Here is a 16,435-nt window from a genome sequence, read left to right on the forward strand (position 1 = left end):
TTCCTGGGTAAGAAGAATCAATATTGTGAAAATATACTGCCAAATGTAATCTAGAGATTCAATGCAATTCCTATCAAATGGCATTTTTCACAACACTAGAACCAAAAAGTTTCGCAATTCATATGGAAACATAAAAGACCCCGAATAGCCAAAGCAGTCTTGAGCAAGAAGAATGGAGCGGAAGGAATCAACCTTCTTGACTTCAGATTATACTACAAAGCTACAGTCATCAAGACAGAATGGTACTGGCACAAAAACAGAAATATAGACCAATGGAACAAGATAGAAAGCCCAAAGATAAACCCATGCACCTGACAACAGAGGCAAGAATATACAATGGAGCAAAGACAACCTCTTCAATAAATGGTGCTGGGAAAACTGGGCAGCACCAGTTTTAGAACACTGTCTAACACCATACACAAAGATAAACGCAAAATGGATTAAAGACCTAAATGTAAGACCAGAAACTATAAAACTCTTAGAGGAAAACATAGGCAGAACACTCAGTGACATAAATGAAGGCAAGATCCTCTATGACACACCTCCCAGAGTAACAGAAATAAAACCAAATGTAAACAAGTGGAACCTGATTAAACTTCAAAGTGTTTGCACAGCAAAGGAAACTATAAGCAAGGTGAAAAGACAACCCTCAGAATGGGAGAAAATAATAGCAAATGAAAAACTGACAAAGAATTAATTTCCAAAATATACAAGCAACTCATAAAACTCAATACCAGAAAAACAGCCCAATCAGAAAGTGGAAAAAGACCTAAGTGGACATATCTCCAAAGAAGACATACAGATGGTTAGAGGACACATGAAAAGATGCTCAACATTGCTCATTGTTGGAGAGATGCAAATCAGGACTACGATGAGGTATCACCTCACACCGGTCAGAGTGGCCCTCATCATAAAGTCTACAGACGGTGAAGGCTCGAGAGGGTGTGGAAAGAGGGGAACACTCTTGCACTGTTGGTGGGAATTAGATTGATACAACCAATATGGAGGGCAGTATGGAGATTCCTTCGGAGAAAGCAATGGGAACCCACTCCAGTACTCTTGCCTGGAAAATCCCATGGGCGGGGAGCCTGGTAGGTGCAGTCCATGGGGTTGCAAAGAGTTGGACACGACTGAACAACTTCACTTTCACTTTTCACTTTCATGCATTGGAGAAGGAAATGGCAGCCCACTCCAGTGTTCTTGCCTGGAGAATCCCAGGGATGGCAGAGCCTGGTGGGTTGCCGTCTATGGGGTCGCACAGAGTTGGACATGACTGAAGCGACTTAGCAGCAGCAGCATGGAGATTCCTTAAAAAACTAGAAATAAATCCACCATATGACCCAGCAGTCCAACTCCTAGGCATATACCCTGAGGGAACCAAAATTGAAAAAGACACATGTATCCTATGGTACATTGCAGCACTGTTTACAATAGCTAGAACACGGAAGCAACCTAGATGTCCCTCGACAGATGAATGGATAGAGAAGTTGTAGTACATATTCACAATGGAATATTACTCCATAGAACCATAAAAAGGAATGCATTTGAGTCAATTCTGATGAGGTGGATGAACCTATTATACAGATAGAATTGAGTCAGAAACAGAACAGTAAGTATTGTATTCTAAAGCATATATACAGAAGCTAGAAAATGGTACTGAAGAATTTATTTACAGGGCAGCAATGGATAAACAGAAATAGAGAATAGACTTATGGACTTGGGGAGAGGAGAGGAGAGGGTGAGACATATGGAAAGTGTAACATGGAAACTTACATTACCATATGTAAAAGAGATTGCCAACGGGAATTTGTTGTATGGTTCAGGAAACTCAAACGGGATCTGTATCAAACTAGAGGGGTGGGATGGGGAGGGAGATAGGAGGGAGGTTCAAAAGGGAGGGGAAATATGTATACTTACGGCTGTGGAAAAATCTTCATGAGATGGGAATACCAAACCACCTGACCTGCCTCTTGAGAAATCTGTATGTAGGTCAGGAAGCAACAGTTAGAACTGGACATGAAACAACAGACTGGTTCCAAATAGGAAAAGGAGTACGTCAAGGCTGTATACTGTCACCTTGCTTATTTAACTTACATGCAGAGTACATCATGAGAAACTCTGGACTGGATGAAATACAAGCTGGAATCAAGATTGCTGGGAGAAATATTGATAACCTCAGATATGCAGATGACACCACCCTTATAGCAGAAAGTGAAGAAGAACTAAAGAGGAGAGCGAAAAAGTTGGCTTAAAGCTCAACATTCAGAAAACGAAGATCATGGCATCCGGTCCCATCACTTCACAGGAAATAGATGGGGAAACAGTGGAAACAGTGTCAGATATTATTTTGGGGGGGCTCAAAAATCACTGCAGATGGTGACTGCAGCCATGAAATTAAAAGACGTTTACTCCTTGGAAGAAAAGTTATGACCAATCTAGATAGCATATTCAAAAGCAGAGACATTACTGTGCCAACTAAGGTCCGTCTAGTCAAGGCTATGGTTTTCCCAGTGGTCATGTATGGATGTGAGAGTTGGACTGTGAAGAAGGCTGAGTGCTGAAGAATTGATGTTTTTGAACTGTGGTATTGGAGAAGACTCTTGAGAGTCCCTTGGACTGCAAGGAGATCCAACCAGTCCATTCTGAAGGAGATCAGCCCTGGGATTTCTTTGGAAGGGATGATGCTAAAGCTGAAACTCCGGTACTTTGGCCACCTCATGAGAAGAGTTGACTCACTGGAAAAGACTCTGATGCTGGGAGGGATTGGGGGCAGGAGGAGAAGGTGATGACAGAGGATGAGATGGCTGGATGGCATCACGGACTCGATGGACGTGAGTCTGAGTTAACTCCAGGAGTTGGTGATGGACAGGGAAGCCTGGCGTGCTGTGATTCATGGGGTCACAATGAGTTGGACACGACTGAGCAACTGAACTGAACTGAACTGAACTCCTTGTAAAGAAATTTATGACCAAGCTAGACAGCATATTAAAAAGCAGAGACAATATTTTGCCAGCAAAGGTCCATCTAGTCAAAACTATGGTTTTTCCTGTAGTCATGTATGGATGTGAGACTTGGACTATAAAAAAGCCGAGCCCCAAAGAATTGATGCTTTTGAACTGTGATGCTGGAGAAGACTCTTGAGAATCTTTTGGACTGCAAGGAGATGCAAGCAATCCATCCTAAAGGAGATCAGTTGTGAATGTTCATTGGAAGGACTTATGTTGAAGCTGAAACTCCAATACTTTGGCCACCTGGTGCGAAGAGCTGACTCATTTGAAAAGACCCTGATGCTGGCAAAGATTGAAGGCAGGAAGAGAAGGGAACAACAGAGGATGAGATTGTTGGATGGCATCACCGACTCAATGGACATGAGTTTGGGTAAACTCTGGGAGTTGGTGATGGACACGGAGGCTTGGCGTGCTGCAGTCCATGGTGTCGCAAAAAGTTGGACACAAGTGAGCAACTGAACTGAACTGAATGGCTGATTTATGTTGAGGTTTGACAGAAAACAACAAAATTCTGTAAAGCAATTATCCTTCAGTAAAAAAATAAATACATTTTTAAAAAGCACCTCAGTCAAAAAATGGGCAGAAAATCTCGACATTTCTCCAAGGAAGACATACAAATGGCTGAAAAGCACATGAAAACGTGCTGAACATCACTAATTATTAGATAAGTTCAAATCAAAACTACAGTGAGATATCATCACTTCACACTGGTCAGAATGATCATAATAAAAAAAATCTAGAAACAATAAATGCTGGAGAGGGTATGGAGAAAAAAGAACACTCCTACGCCATTCCTGGGAAGGCAAGTCGGTACAGCCACTATGGAAAATAGTATGGAGGTTCCTTTAAAACTTAAAAATAGAGCTACCATATGATCCAGCAATCTCATCCCGGACATATATTTGGAGAAAACCGTAATTTAAAAAGGTACATGCATTCCAACGTTCTTAGCAGTGCTGTTTACAATAGCCAGGACATGGAGGCAACCTAAATGCCCATCGATAGAGGAATGGATAAAGATGTGGTTCATATATATAATGGAATATTACCCAAATCATGGGAAAGAACAAAGTAATGTCATTTGCCACAATATGGATGGAGCTAGAGATATCCCACTGAGTGAAGTCAGACAGAGAAAGACAAATATCATCTGATACTGCTTACATGCGGAATCTAAAAATTGCTACAAATGAACTTATTTACAAACAGAAATAGAGTCACAGATGTACCAAACAAACTTATGGTTACCAGGGGCAAGGGCAGGGGAGGGATAAATTGGGAGATTGAGATCGACATATATCCACTACTGTATATAGAATAGATAACTAATAAGAACCTACTGTTTAGCACAGCGGAGAAGGCAATGGCACCCCACTTCAGTACTCTTGCCTGGAAAATCCCATGGATGGAGAAGCCTGGTAGGCTGCCGTCCATGGGGTCGCTGAGTCGGATAGGACTGAGCGACTTCACTTTCACTTTTCACTTTCATGCATTGGAGAAGGCAATGGCAACCCACTCCAGTGTTCTTGCCTGGAGAATCCCAGGGACAGGGGAGCCTGGTGGGCTGCCGTCTATGGGGTTGCACAGAGTCGGACACGACTGAAGTGACTTAGCAGTTTAGCACAGGGAATGCTACTCAATACTCTATAATTACCTATAGTGAATATATGTATATGTATAATTGATTCACTTTGCTGTACAGCAGAAACTAACACAATATTTTAAATCAACTATACTATAATAAAAACTTAAAAAATGTAGAACATGGACCTGGAGATTGTCACGCTGAGTGACACCAGGCTAAGGAAGATTTGTAAAGAGAATTTGGCCCCAGTGTTGCTTTACCATTCTTTCATATACAAGCTAACTTCACAGTGCCAAGAATAAGGTAATATAGGTCTGTCTAAATGAATAGTATGATTCCTTCCTTGTGTGAATGAATTTTCCCCTTTGCCTCTGCTGCCTTGAAGCTATAAACCAAGAGATTCCCAATCACAGAAATTATATTGCTCTTTCTAGTGAGACACTTATTCTTTCATTTCTGACATTTTACTTCTACTTATATTTTCTACTTAAGGATATCTATTCTTGAAGTAACTTACTAAAATTCCCTTGGAAGACAGTGACATTAAGTACAAACTGCCAACAGATCTGCCTTAATTATTTCAGGAAAAATTGTTTAGGAAGCTTCAAAAATCTATATTAGACACAGAAATGTGTTTACAGCAAGAAGGGCTATAGAAGTTAATATCTTTAAGTTATATGTTTATTTGGTGAAATATTTAAAAATTATACTTTTTACATTTTATATATTAATTTTAGAAAAGCTTATTTCGGTTTTTTGGAAGAATCATTTATAGATACTTCATATGTGGCTTATTTATTTTATTTGTCTAACAAATATTTGTTGAATACTACATTTTGAGGTACATCCTAGAGATCCAATGTTGCTTAAATTCCCATGGAGTGGAAATGGCAATCATTAATCAAATAACCACACGAACATATAAGATTATAAGTGACAGATGCTCAAAAGGCTAGAACTATATGTTATATCTGTGATAGAGTTGTTTGATCAAGTCAAGAAGATCAGGGAAGGCTTGGTGTTTAAAAAGATTAGTAGAATTAATGAAGCAAAGAAGAGAAGGAGGCAAACCATGGGAAAAGGGAACGTCAATGTGAAGAAACTCATCTTGGCATCTTGACCCTTAGAGAAACTTGGAATTCATTGGAGGCAAGTGACATGATCATATTTTAGCTTTTAAAAGATCATTCTAACTGTAATATAAAGAGTGGACTGGAGACTGCCATCTTTAGGAGAACATTACAGCAGATTAAGTGAGAGCTAAAAGTAGAAAATGATAATTAAGACAATACCTTAAATTGAAATCACTTATGCTACAACTTCCACGGATGGACTCCTGAAACCAGAAAGATGCAAACGTTTTAGGGGTCAGAAAATTTTTTAAGAATTTTTTAACACTTTCTCATTTTAAAAATTTCTTAGATAGTTTCAGATTTGCAAAAAATCAGAGAATTCCCATATACTATTCCCCTAAATTTCCCACATGTTCTCATCTTACATAAAGGCAGTATAATGATCAAACCCAGGAAAGTAATACCAATACACTGCCATTAACTAATCTGCGTATGTTATCCAAATCTGGTCAGTTGTCTTCCGAACATCCTCTGTCTGACCTCAAGTCACAAGTTTGTGGTTGACATGTCACCTTTGTCTCTTAATCTGGAACTATTTCTTGGCTTTCTCTCTCTCTCTCTTTTTTTTTTTGGTCTTCCATGGCCTTGACACTTTTGAAGGGTACTAGCTAGTTATTCTGTAGAATGGTCCTCAATTTTGAGATAGTCTGATGTTTCTTCTTGATTAAATTTAGATTAAGTACTTTTGGCAAAAATATACAAACATGTGTTTGTGTCTTTTTGGAGCATTACTTCAGGAGGTGTATGGTATCAATTTTCCCGTGTGATGTTAACTCTGATCCCTTGGGTAAGGTGACATCTGCCAGGTTTTTCCCCTGCAGTTACTGGTACTCTTCTCTTCTTTGTAATTAGTAATTATCTTGAGTGGGTATAAATGCTTGGAGACTATGTAAGTACTGTGTCCCATCATACTTTTGTCCACTAATTTTAGCATATGTTGGTAAACTTTGCCTAAACAATATTAATGTAGTATTTGCTAAATGGTGAATTTCCTTTCTTCATTTTTTCTTCCCTAAATTTATTAATTGGATTTTAATGGTAGGAAGGAACTTTCTCTTTTTCCTCATTTTATTTTTTATTCATTTATCTATTTATATCAATGTAAACTCATGGATATTTGGTTTATTGTATGGATTATAATTTATTGCTATCTTTATTTTATTTTGTTCCTCAAAAATTTGGCCACTGAAATCCCCCTCAAGTTGACTCCTCTCTCCTTTGAATATGTCTCTATAATTAAAAAAAACAAAAACAAAAACAACTTTTTCTTACTTCCTGGATTCACAGGATTATCCAGAAATATCTTATACTTCCCCTGTCCTAATCCTTTATTGCTATTTGTCCAAGGAGTAGGGTCAAAGAATTTCTAACATATTGATCCTCAAAAGAGTTTTTCATTATGATATATTTTAAGCTCCCACACTAGTCAGATACTGACCTAAACATGAGTCATTCTTAATGAGCAGTCATTCAAGATTAGTTACAGAAAAGCTAAACTCTTAAGAAAGTGCAACAAATTTTATAACCAATGTGCAAAAGAAATACTTATGATAAAGGACTAGTTAGAATTCAATTCAATTCAAGCAGCAGAGGTGAGATGGGGAGCTAGACAGAACACAGGAGAGGGTGACTTATTCCTAAAATTCAAGGCTAACTTGAATTCAAGACATCAAACTCAGTGTCTAAGTGTCTAGAAAGATCCTTAACACTATTTTCTCATAAATTAACCACATCCAGGAAAACTCTGCTCAGACTGTAGGGTGTAGCTTTTTCTGGGAGTTTTCAGTCTGGAAATTAGTTGCAAAACATTACACAGCTGGAGAACCAAAGGAGTCAGTTAAAAAGAAAAAAAAAAAAAAGCTCTGAACCTAAGAGTTGATGGTTGTGGAGTTTAGGGAGTGACTGCTGGCTATATCATTGTACTGGACTTTGCAGTATTTGAACAATTCCAATATCTGACTTAGCTCACAGTAGAAGACCCCTATGATACCACGATTTCTCTCTGGGACTTAGCATACAGATAAGCACTTACATAGGTGTGAACTTATGGAAAATTGCTGAAATGTGTGGTTGTAAGAGCAGGAAAATAGAGGGCCACAAAGCTTCAAGATATCACAGATACAGATAAATATAAACACACATACATAAATATTCATATTAAATATTTTCAACAAACAATCTAACAGAAGCAGAAAAATTAAGAAGAGGTGGCAAGGATACACAGAAGGACTATACGAAAAATTTCTTAATGACCCTGGTAATCATGATGGTGTGGGCACTCACCTAGAGCCAGACAGCCTGGAGTGTGAAGTCAAGTGGGCCTTAGAAAGCATTACTATGAACAAAGCTAATGGAGGTGATGGAATTCCAACTGAGCTTTTTCGAATCCTGAAAGATGATGCTGTTAGAATGTTGCACTCAATATGCCAGCAAACTTGGAAAACTTAGCAATGGTCCAAGGAGTGAAAAAGTTCAGATTTCATTTTAATCCCCAAAAAGGACAATGCCAAAAAATGTTCAAATTACCATATGATTGCACTCATGCTAGCAAGATTATGCTCAAAATCCTTCAAGCTGGGCTTCAGCAGTACTTGAACCAAGAAATTCCAGATGTACAAGCTGGATTTAGAAAAGATAGAGGCACCAGAGATCAAATTGCCAACATCCATTGAATCATTGCTAAAACAGGAGAATTACAAAAATACCTACTTCTGCTTCATTGACTACACTAAAGCCTTTGTGTAGATCACAACAAACTGAAAAATTCTTAAAGAAATGAGAATACCAGATCAGCTTAACTGTTTTCTGAGAAACCTGTATGCAGGACAAGAAGCAATAGTTAAAGCCAGACGTGGAACTACACACTGGGTTCAAAATTGGAAAAGGAATACGTCAAGGTTGTATATTGTCACCCTGCTTATTTAACTTCTAAGCAGAGTACATCATGCAAAATACTGGGCTGGATGACTCATAAGCTGAAATCAAGATTGCTGGGAGGAATATCAGCAACTTCAGATATGAAGATGATACCACCCTAAGGGCAGAAAATAAAGAGAAAATAAAGAGCCTCTTAATGAAGGTGGAAGAAAAGAGTGAAAAAAACTGGCTTAAAACTCAGCATTCAAAAAATAAAGATCATGGTGTTCAGTCCCATCACTTCATGGCAAATGGAAGGGGAAAAAATTGAAACAGTGATAGACTTTATTTTCTTGGGCTCCAAAATCACTGTGGACGGTGACTGTAGCCATGAAATTAAAAGATACTTGCTCCGTGGAAGGAAAGACATGACAAACCTTGACAGCATATTAAAAAGCAGAGCTATCACTTTGCTGACAAAGTTCCATATAATCAAATCTATGGTTGTTCCAGTAGTCATGTATGGGTGTGAGAGTTAGACCATAAAGAAGGCTGAGAGCTGTCAAAAATTGATACCAAGAATCGATGCTGGAGAAGACTCTTGAGAGTCCCTTGGATGCAAGGAGATCAAACCAGTCAGTCCTGAAGGAAATCAGTCCTGAATAGTCATTGGAAGGGACTGATGCTGAAGTTGAAGCGCTAATATTTTGGCCACCTGCTGTGAAGAGGTGACTCATTGGAAAAGACCCTGATGCCAGGAAAGACTGAGGGCAAGAGGAGAAGGGGGAAATAGAGGATGAGATTGTTGGATGACATCACTGACTCAATGCACGTGAGTTTGAGCAAATCTGGGAGATGATGAAGGACAGGGAAGTCTTGCATGCTGCAGTCCAGGGGGTAGCAGAGTCAGACACGACTTAGTCACTGAATAATGAGTCAGAAGAGAGTTAAGGAAAGTGATAGTTAAATTCAACTAGCTATCCTCTAAAATAAAAAAGAGGCATTCGTGATTATTTTGTCAAATTTTTTTTCTTTAGAAAGTCATTTCTTACTTGCTTTAAAACATGATTCATTTGGAAGGAATATAAAAGAATGTGGCAAAGCTGTGAACTAGCTTGTAGCTGTCTTCAGCTTTCTTTAGATGCTCTAAGCTCACTTCCTATTCTGGACACACCAGTGTGGAGACTTAAGAAGACTAAACATAATTTTTAAGGTGAAGACTCCAGTCTCCTACACAAAAGAGCTGATCTTTAATTTCCAGGGACAATTTATGAGAGAATTTGTCCAGTTAATGATATATCAATCTTACTTTAAGACAAAGCTATAATTCTCTGTGTGCTCAATATGCTGCTTGAGTTCTTATAGGCACTCAACTAAATCAACAATAGCAGGTATATTTCTTAAAATAGAAAAAGAGATAATTATGTTTGAAACCACTATCAGAAGAAAACAAGATTTACCTTTGAAAACAATATTTAAGCGATAAAAGATCTACCTTATAAAGAGTTATTATGAGATAATGGTATAAGTCATTTGAGTTTACCTTAGATAATATCTGTGGAATATTTGGTTTGTTTTTCTACTAGCTATGCGTATGTTATAAAAACTGATCTATCTTTATCTACTATTTTGTTTCAATGTCTACCTTATTATTCAATGAGTGGAGAATAGAAAGCACCTTAAAAAATAATCCCCAGGGGGCGGTCCAGAGATGGCGGAGGAATAGGAAGGGAAGACCACTTTCTCCGTCACAAATTCCTCAAAAGAACATTTCAACGCGGAGCAAACTCCACAAAACAACCTCTGAATGCAGGCAGAGGACATCAGGCAGAAAAGCAGATCATTGTCTTCAAAAACAGGTAGGAAAAAATATAAAAGACGAGAAAAGAGACAAAGGAGGTGGGGAGGGAGCTCCGTCCCGGGAAGGGAAGCCCGTCCCGGGAAGGGAATTCTAAGAAGAGAGGTTTCCAAACATAAGGAAACACTCTCCCTGCTGAGTCTGGGGCGAGCCTTGGAAACACAGAGGGCAACATAACAGGAAGGAAAAACGAATAAATAATTAAAACCAACAGATTACAAGCCCAACAGTAACTCCCCCAGTGGAAAAGCCACGCAGACGCTTGCATCCGCCACTAGCAAGTGGTGGCAGGGCAGGGAAGCGCGGGAGACGCGGGCTGCCGTGCTCGGTTAGAAGCGGGCAGAAATGCCCCATGCGTAACCAGAGCGATCGAACTTGGGTGAGCAAACCAGACTGGGGGATAGCTACCACGCGAAAAGCTCAAACATAAGACGCTGCCAGGACCGCGCATGGAACAAAGGACGGAATGGAAATAGCCGGCTGCAGACCATCCCCCGCCGGGGACAGGCAGCCAGAGCCGTAAGGACTGGAAAGGGGCAATCGCAGCCCCAGAGAGACTTTACCTAACAAACTGCAGGCAGGCTTCTTTGCTGAGACTTCAGGGGGAGCAGGACAGTCACTATCCGCCTCACAAGGAGCGCCAGCAGTACACCCAGAAAACTGAGCAGTAGAGACAGAGAAGGGGACAAGTCGCGGCGACTGTGTTCGCCAAGCTCCTGAGCTGCTCGGACCTGGGAGGGGCGCAGGGCGCAGTCCCAACTGAGTCTGTGCCTCTGAGGGCTACCTGAGCGCCAAACCTGAGCGGCTTGGACCAGGGAGGTGCTCGCAGCCTGGGGCCGGCCTCGGACGGTTCCCGGCTGAGCACTGTGGAGCCGGAGCAGTTTGTTCACCGTGGCGGGGGACAGGTCCAGTGGGGCTGAGATGCTGTGTGCCCACGACAGTGCTATTTGTTTGCAGCATCCCCCCCTCCCCACAGCGCGACTGAACTAGTGAGCCTAAAAAAAAAAAAAAAAAAAGTGTCCACCACCGCCCCCCTGTGTCAGGACGGAACTCAGACACTGAAGAGACCAGCAAACAGAAGAAGTCAAACAGAGGGAACCGCCTTGGAAGTGACCCCACACGGCCCATAACATCAGAGAAGGGCCAGATATATCTTCACTATTTTTACAATCATTCCTTATTTTTTTTTCTTTTTTCTAACTTTTTTTAAATTGTTAAGTCTTCTATTTTTCCTCTAATTTTTAACTTCTATAACTTACTATTACTTTCCAAAAAAAAAAAAAAAAAGACTACTTTTTTAAGGCAAACACCATATATAGTCTTTGTGTGGTTGTTGTTGGTATTTCTTTTTTAATCTTGTGTTTTTTTCTTATTATTTTTTCTTATTATTATTTTCTTTTTTCTTTTTTTCTTTCTTCCTTCTGCTTCTTCTCTTTAATATTGTATTTTTGAAAATCCAACCTCTACTCTAGGTTTTTTAATCTTTGCTTTTCGGTTTTTGGTGTCAATTTTGTACATTTCAAAACCCAATTTTACCTGACAGCGAGATTACTGGCTTGACCACTCTCTCCTCCTTTTGGACTCTCCTTTTTCTCCACCAGGTGGCCTCTGTCTCTCCCCCCGCCCCCATCTCTTCTATATCCAACTCTGTGATTCTCTGTGTGTTCTAGATGGTGGAGAACACCTAAGGAACTGATTACTGGCTGGACTTGTCTCTCTCCTTTTCATTACTCTCTCTTACCCTCCTGGCCACCTCTGTCTACTTCCTCCCTCTCCTTTTCCCTGTATAACTCCATGAATACCTCTGAGTGGTCCAGACTATGGAGCGCACATAAGGAAGTGACTATTGACTAGCTTGCTCTCTCCTCTTTTAATCTCACCACTTCTCATTCCAGTCACCTCTAACTACCCCCTCCCTCTTCTCTTCTCCATGTAGCCCAGTGAACCTCTCTGGGTGCCCCTCAATGTGGAGAAACCTTTCATCTTTAACCTAGACATTTTATCATCGGTGCTGTATAGATGGAGAAGTCTAGAGACCACTGTAAAAATAAAACTGAAAACCAGAAGCAGGAGGCTTAAGTCCAAAGCTTGAGAACATCAGAGAACTCCTGAATTCAGGGAACATTAAGCAATAGGAGCTCATCAAACGCCTCCATACCTACACTGAAACAAAGCTCCACCCAAGGGCCAACAAGTTCCAGAGCAAGACATATCACACAAATTCTCCAGCAACACAGGAACACACCCCTGAGCTTCAATATACAGGCAACTCAAAGTTACTCCAAAACTTTAGACATCTCATAACCCATTACTGGTCACTCCACTGCACTCCAGAGAGAAGAAACCCAGCTCCACCCACCGGACCTCCAACACAAGCCTCCCTAACCAGGAAACCTTGACAAGCCACTGATACAACCCCACCCACAGTGAGGAAGCTCCACAATAAAGAGAACTACACAAATTCCCAGAATATAAAAAGGCCACCCCAAACGCAGCAATATAACCAAGATGAAGAGACAGAGGAATACTCAGCAGGTAAAGGAACAGGAGAAATGCCCACCAAACCAAACAAAAGAGGAAGAGATAGGGAATCTACCTGAGAAAGAATTCCAAATATTGATAGTGAAAATGATCCAAAATCTTGAAATCAAAATGGAATCACAGATAAATAGCCTAGAGACAAGGATTGAGAAGATGCAAGAAAAGTTTAACAAGGACCTAGAAGAAATAAAAAAGAGTTAATATACAATGAATAATGTAATAAATGAGATCAGAAACACTCTGGAGGTAACAAATAGTAGAATAATGGAGGCAGAAGATAGGATTAGTGAAATAGAAGATAGAATGGTAGAAATAAATGAATCAGAGAGAAAAAAAGAAAAACGAATTAAAAGAAATGAGGACAATCTCAGAGACCTCCAGGACAATATGAAATGCTCCAACATTCGAATTATAGGAGTCCCAGAAGAAGAAGACAAAAAGAAAGACCATGAGAAAATCCTTGAGGAGATAATAGTTGAAAACTTCCCTAAAATGGGGAAGGAAATAATCACCCAAGTCCAAGAAACCCAGAGAGTTCCAAATAGGATAAACCCAAGGTGAAACACCCCAAGACACATATTAATCAAATTAACAAAGATCAAACAGAAAGAACAACTATTAAAAGCAGCAAGGGAAAAACAACAAATAACACACAAGGGGATTCCCATAAGGATAACAGCTGATCTCTCAATAGAAACTCTTCAGGCCAGGAGGGAATGGCAAGACATACTTAAAGTGATGAAAGAAAATAACCTACAGCCCAGATTACTATACCCAACAAGGATCTCATTCAAATACGAAGGAGAAATCAAAAGCTTTACAGACAAGCAGAAGCTGAGAGAATTCAGCACCATCAAACCAACTCTCCAACAAATTCTAAAGGATATTCTCTAGAAAGGAAACACAAAAAGGGAGTATATGCCCGAACCCAAAATAATAAAGTAAATGGCAACGGGATCATACTTATCAATAATTACCTTAAATGTAAATGGATTGACTGCCCCAACCAAAAGGCAAAGACTGGCCGAATGGATACAAAAACAAGACCCCTCTATATGCTGCTTACAAGAGACCCACCTCAAAACAAGGGACACATACAGACTGAAAGTGAAGGGTTGGAAAAAGATATTCCATGCAAATAGAGACCAAAAGAAAGCAGGAGTGGCAATACTCATATCCAATAAAATAGACTTTAAAACAAAGGCTTTGAAAAGAGACAAAGAAGGCCACTACATAATGATCAGAGGATCAATCCAAGAAGAAGATATAACAATTATAAATATATATGCACCCAATATAGGAGCACCACAATATGTAGGACAAATGCTAACAAGTATGAAAGGGGAAATTAACAACAACACAATAATAGTGGGAGACTTTAATACCCCACTCACACCTATGGACAGATCAACTAAACAGAAAATTAACAAAGAAACGCAAACTTTAAATGATACATTAGACCAGTTAGACCTAATTGATATCTATAGGACATTTCACCCCAAAACAATGAATTTCACCTTTTTCTCAAGTGCTCATGGAACCTTCTGCAGGATAGATCACATCCTGGGCCATAAATATAACCTTGATAAATTCAAAAAAATCGAAATCATTCCAAGCATCTTTTCTGACCATAATGCACTAAGATTAGATCTCAATTACAGGAGAAAAATTATTAAAAATTCCAACATATGGAGGCTGAACAACACGCCTCTGAATAACCAGCAAATCACAGAAGAAATCAAAAAAGAAATCAAAATATGCATAGAAACTAATGAAAATGAAAACACAACAATCCCAAACCTGTGGGACAGTATAAAAGCAGTGCTAAGAGGAAAGTTCATAGCAATACAGGCATACCTCAAGAAACAAGAAAAAAGTCAAATAAATAACCTAACTCTACACCTAAAGCAACTAGAAAAGGAAGAATTGGAGAACCCAGAGTTAGCAGAAGGAAAGAAATCTTAAAAATTAGGGCAGAAATAAATGCAAAAGAAACAAAAGAGACCATAGCAAAAATCAACAAAGCCAAAAGCTGGTTCTTTGAAAGGATAAATAAAATTGACAGACCATTAGCCAGACTCATCAAGAAGCAAAGAGAGAAAAATCAAATCAATAAAATTAGAAATGAAAATGGAGAGATCACAACAGACAACACAGAAATACAAAGGATCATAAGAGACTACTATCAGCAATTATATGCCAATAAAATGGACAACCTGGAAGAAATGGACAAATTCTTAGAAAAGTACAATTTTCCGAAACTGAACCAGGAAGAAATAGATAATCTTAACAGGCCCATCAGAAGCACGGAAATTGAAACTGTAATCAGAAATCTTCCAGCAAACAAAAGCCCAGGTCCAGACGGCTTCACAGCTGAATTCTACCAAAAATTTTGAGAAGAGTTAACACCTATCCTACTCAAAATCTTCCCGAAAATTACAGAAGAAGGGAAACTTCCAAACTCATTCTATGAGGCCACCATCACCCTAGTACCAAAACCTGACAAAGATACTACAAAGAAAGAAAACTACAGGCCAATATCACTGATGAACATAGATGCAAAAATCCTCAACAAAATTCTAGCAATCAGAATCCAACAACACATTAAAAAGATCATACACCATGACCAAGTGGGCTTTATCCCAGGGATGCAAGGATTCTTCAACATCCACAAATCAATCAATGTAATTCACCACATTAACAAATTGAAAAATAAAAGCCATATGATTATCTCAATAGATGCAGAGAAGGCCTTTGACAAAATTCAACATCCATTTATGATAAAAACTCTCCAGAAAGCAGGAATAGAAGGAACATACCTCAACATAATAAAAGCTATATATGACAAACCCACAGCAAACATTATCCTCAATGGTGAAAAATTGAAAGCATTTCCCCTAAAGTCAGGAACAAGACAAGGGTGCCCACTTTCACCACTACTATTCAACATAGTTCTGGAAGTTTTAGCCACAGCAATCAGAGCAGAAAAAGAAATAAAAGGAATCCAGATTGGAAAAGAAGAATAAAACTCTCACTGTTTGCAGATGACATGATCCTCTACATAGAAAACCCTAAAGACTCCACCAGAAAATTACTAGAGCTAATTAATGACTATAGTAAAGTTGCAGGATATAAAATCAACACACAGAAATCCCTTGCATTCCTATACACTAATAATGAGAAAGTAGAAAAAGAAATTAAGGAAACAATTCCATTCACCATTGCAACAAAAAGAATAAAAGACTTAGGAATATATCTACCTAAAGAAACTAAAGACCTATATATAGAAAGCTATAAAACACTGATGAAAGAAATCAAAGAGGACACTAATAGATGGAGAAATATACCATGTTCATGGATCGGGAAAATCAATATAGTGAAAATGAGTATACTACCCAAAGCAATTTACAAATTCAATGCAATCCCTATCAAGATTCCAGCAATATTTTTCACA

The sequence above is a fragment of the Oryx dammah genome, unplaced genomic scaffold (assembly GCF_014754425.2).
Source record: "Oryx dammah isolate SB20612 unplaced genomic scaffold, SCBI_Odam_1.1 HiC_scaffold_3, whole genome shotgun sequence".
Lineage (NCBI taxonomy): Eukaryota > Metazoa > Chordata > Mammalia > Artiodactyla > Bovidae > Oryx > Oryx dammah.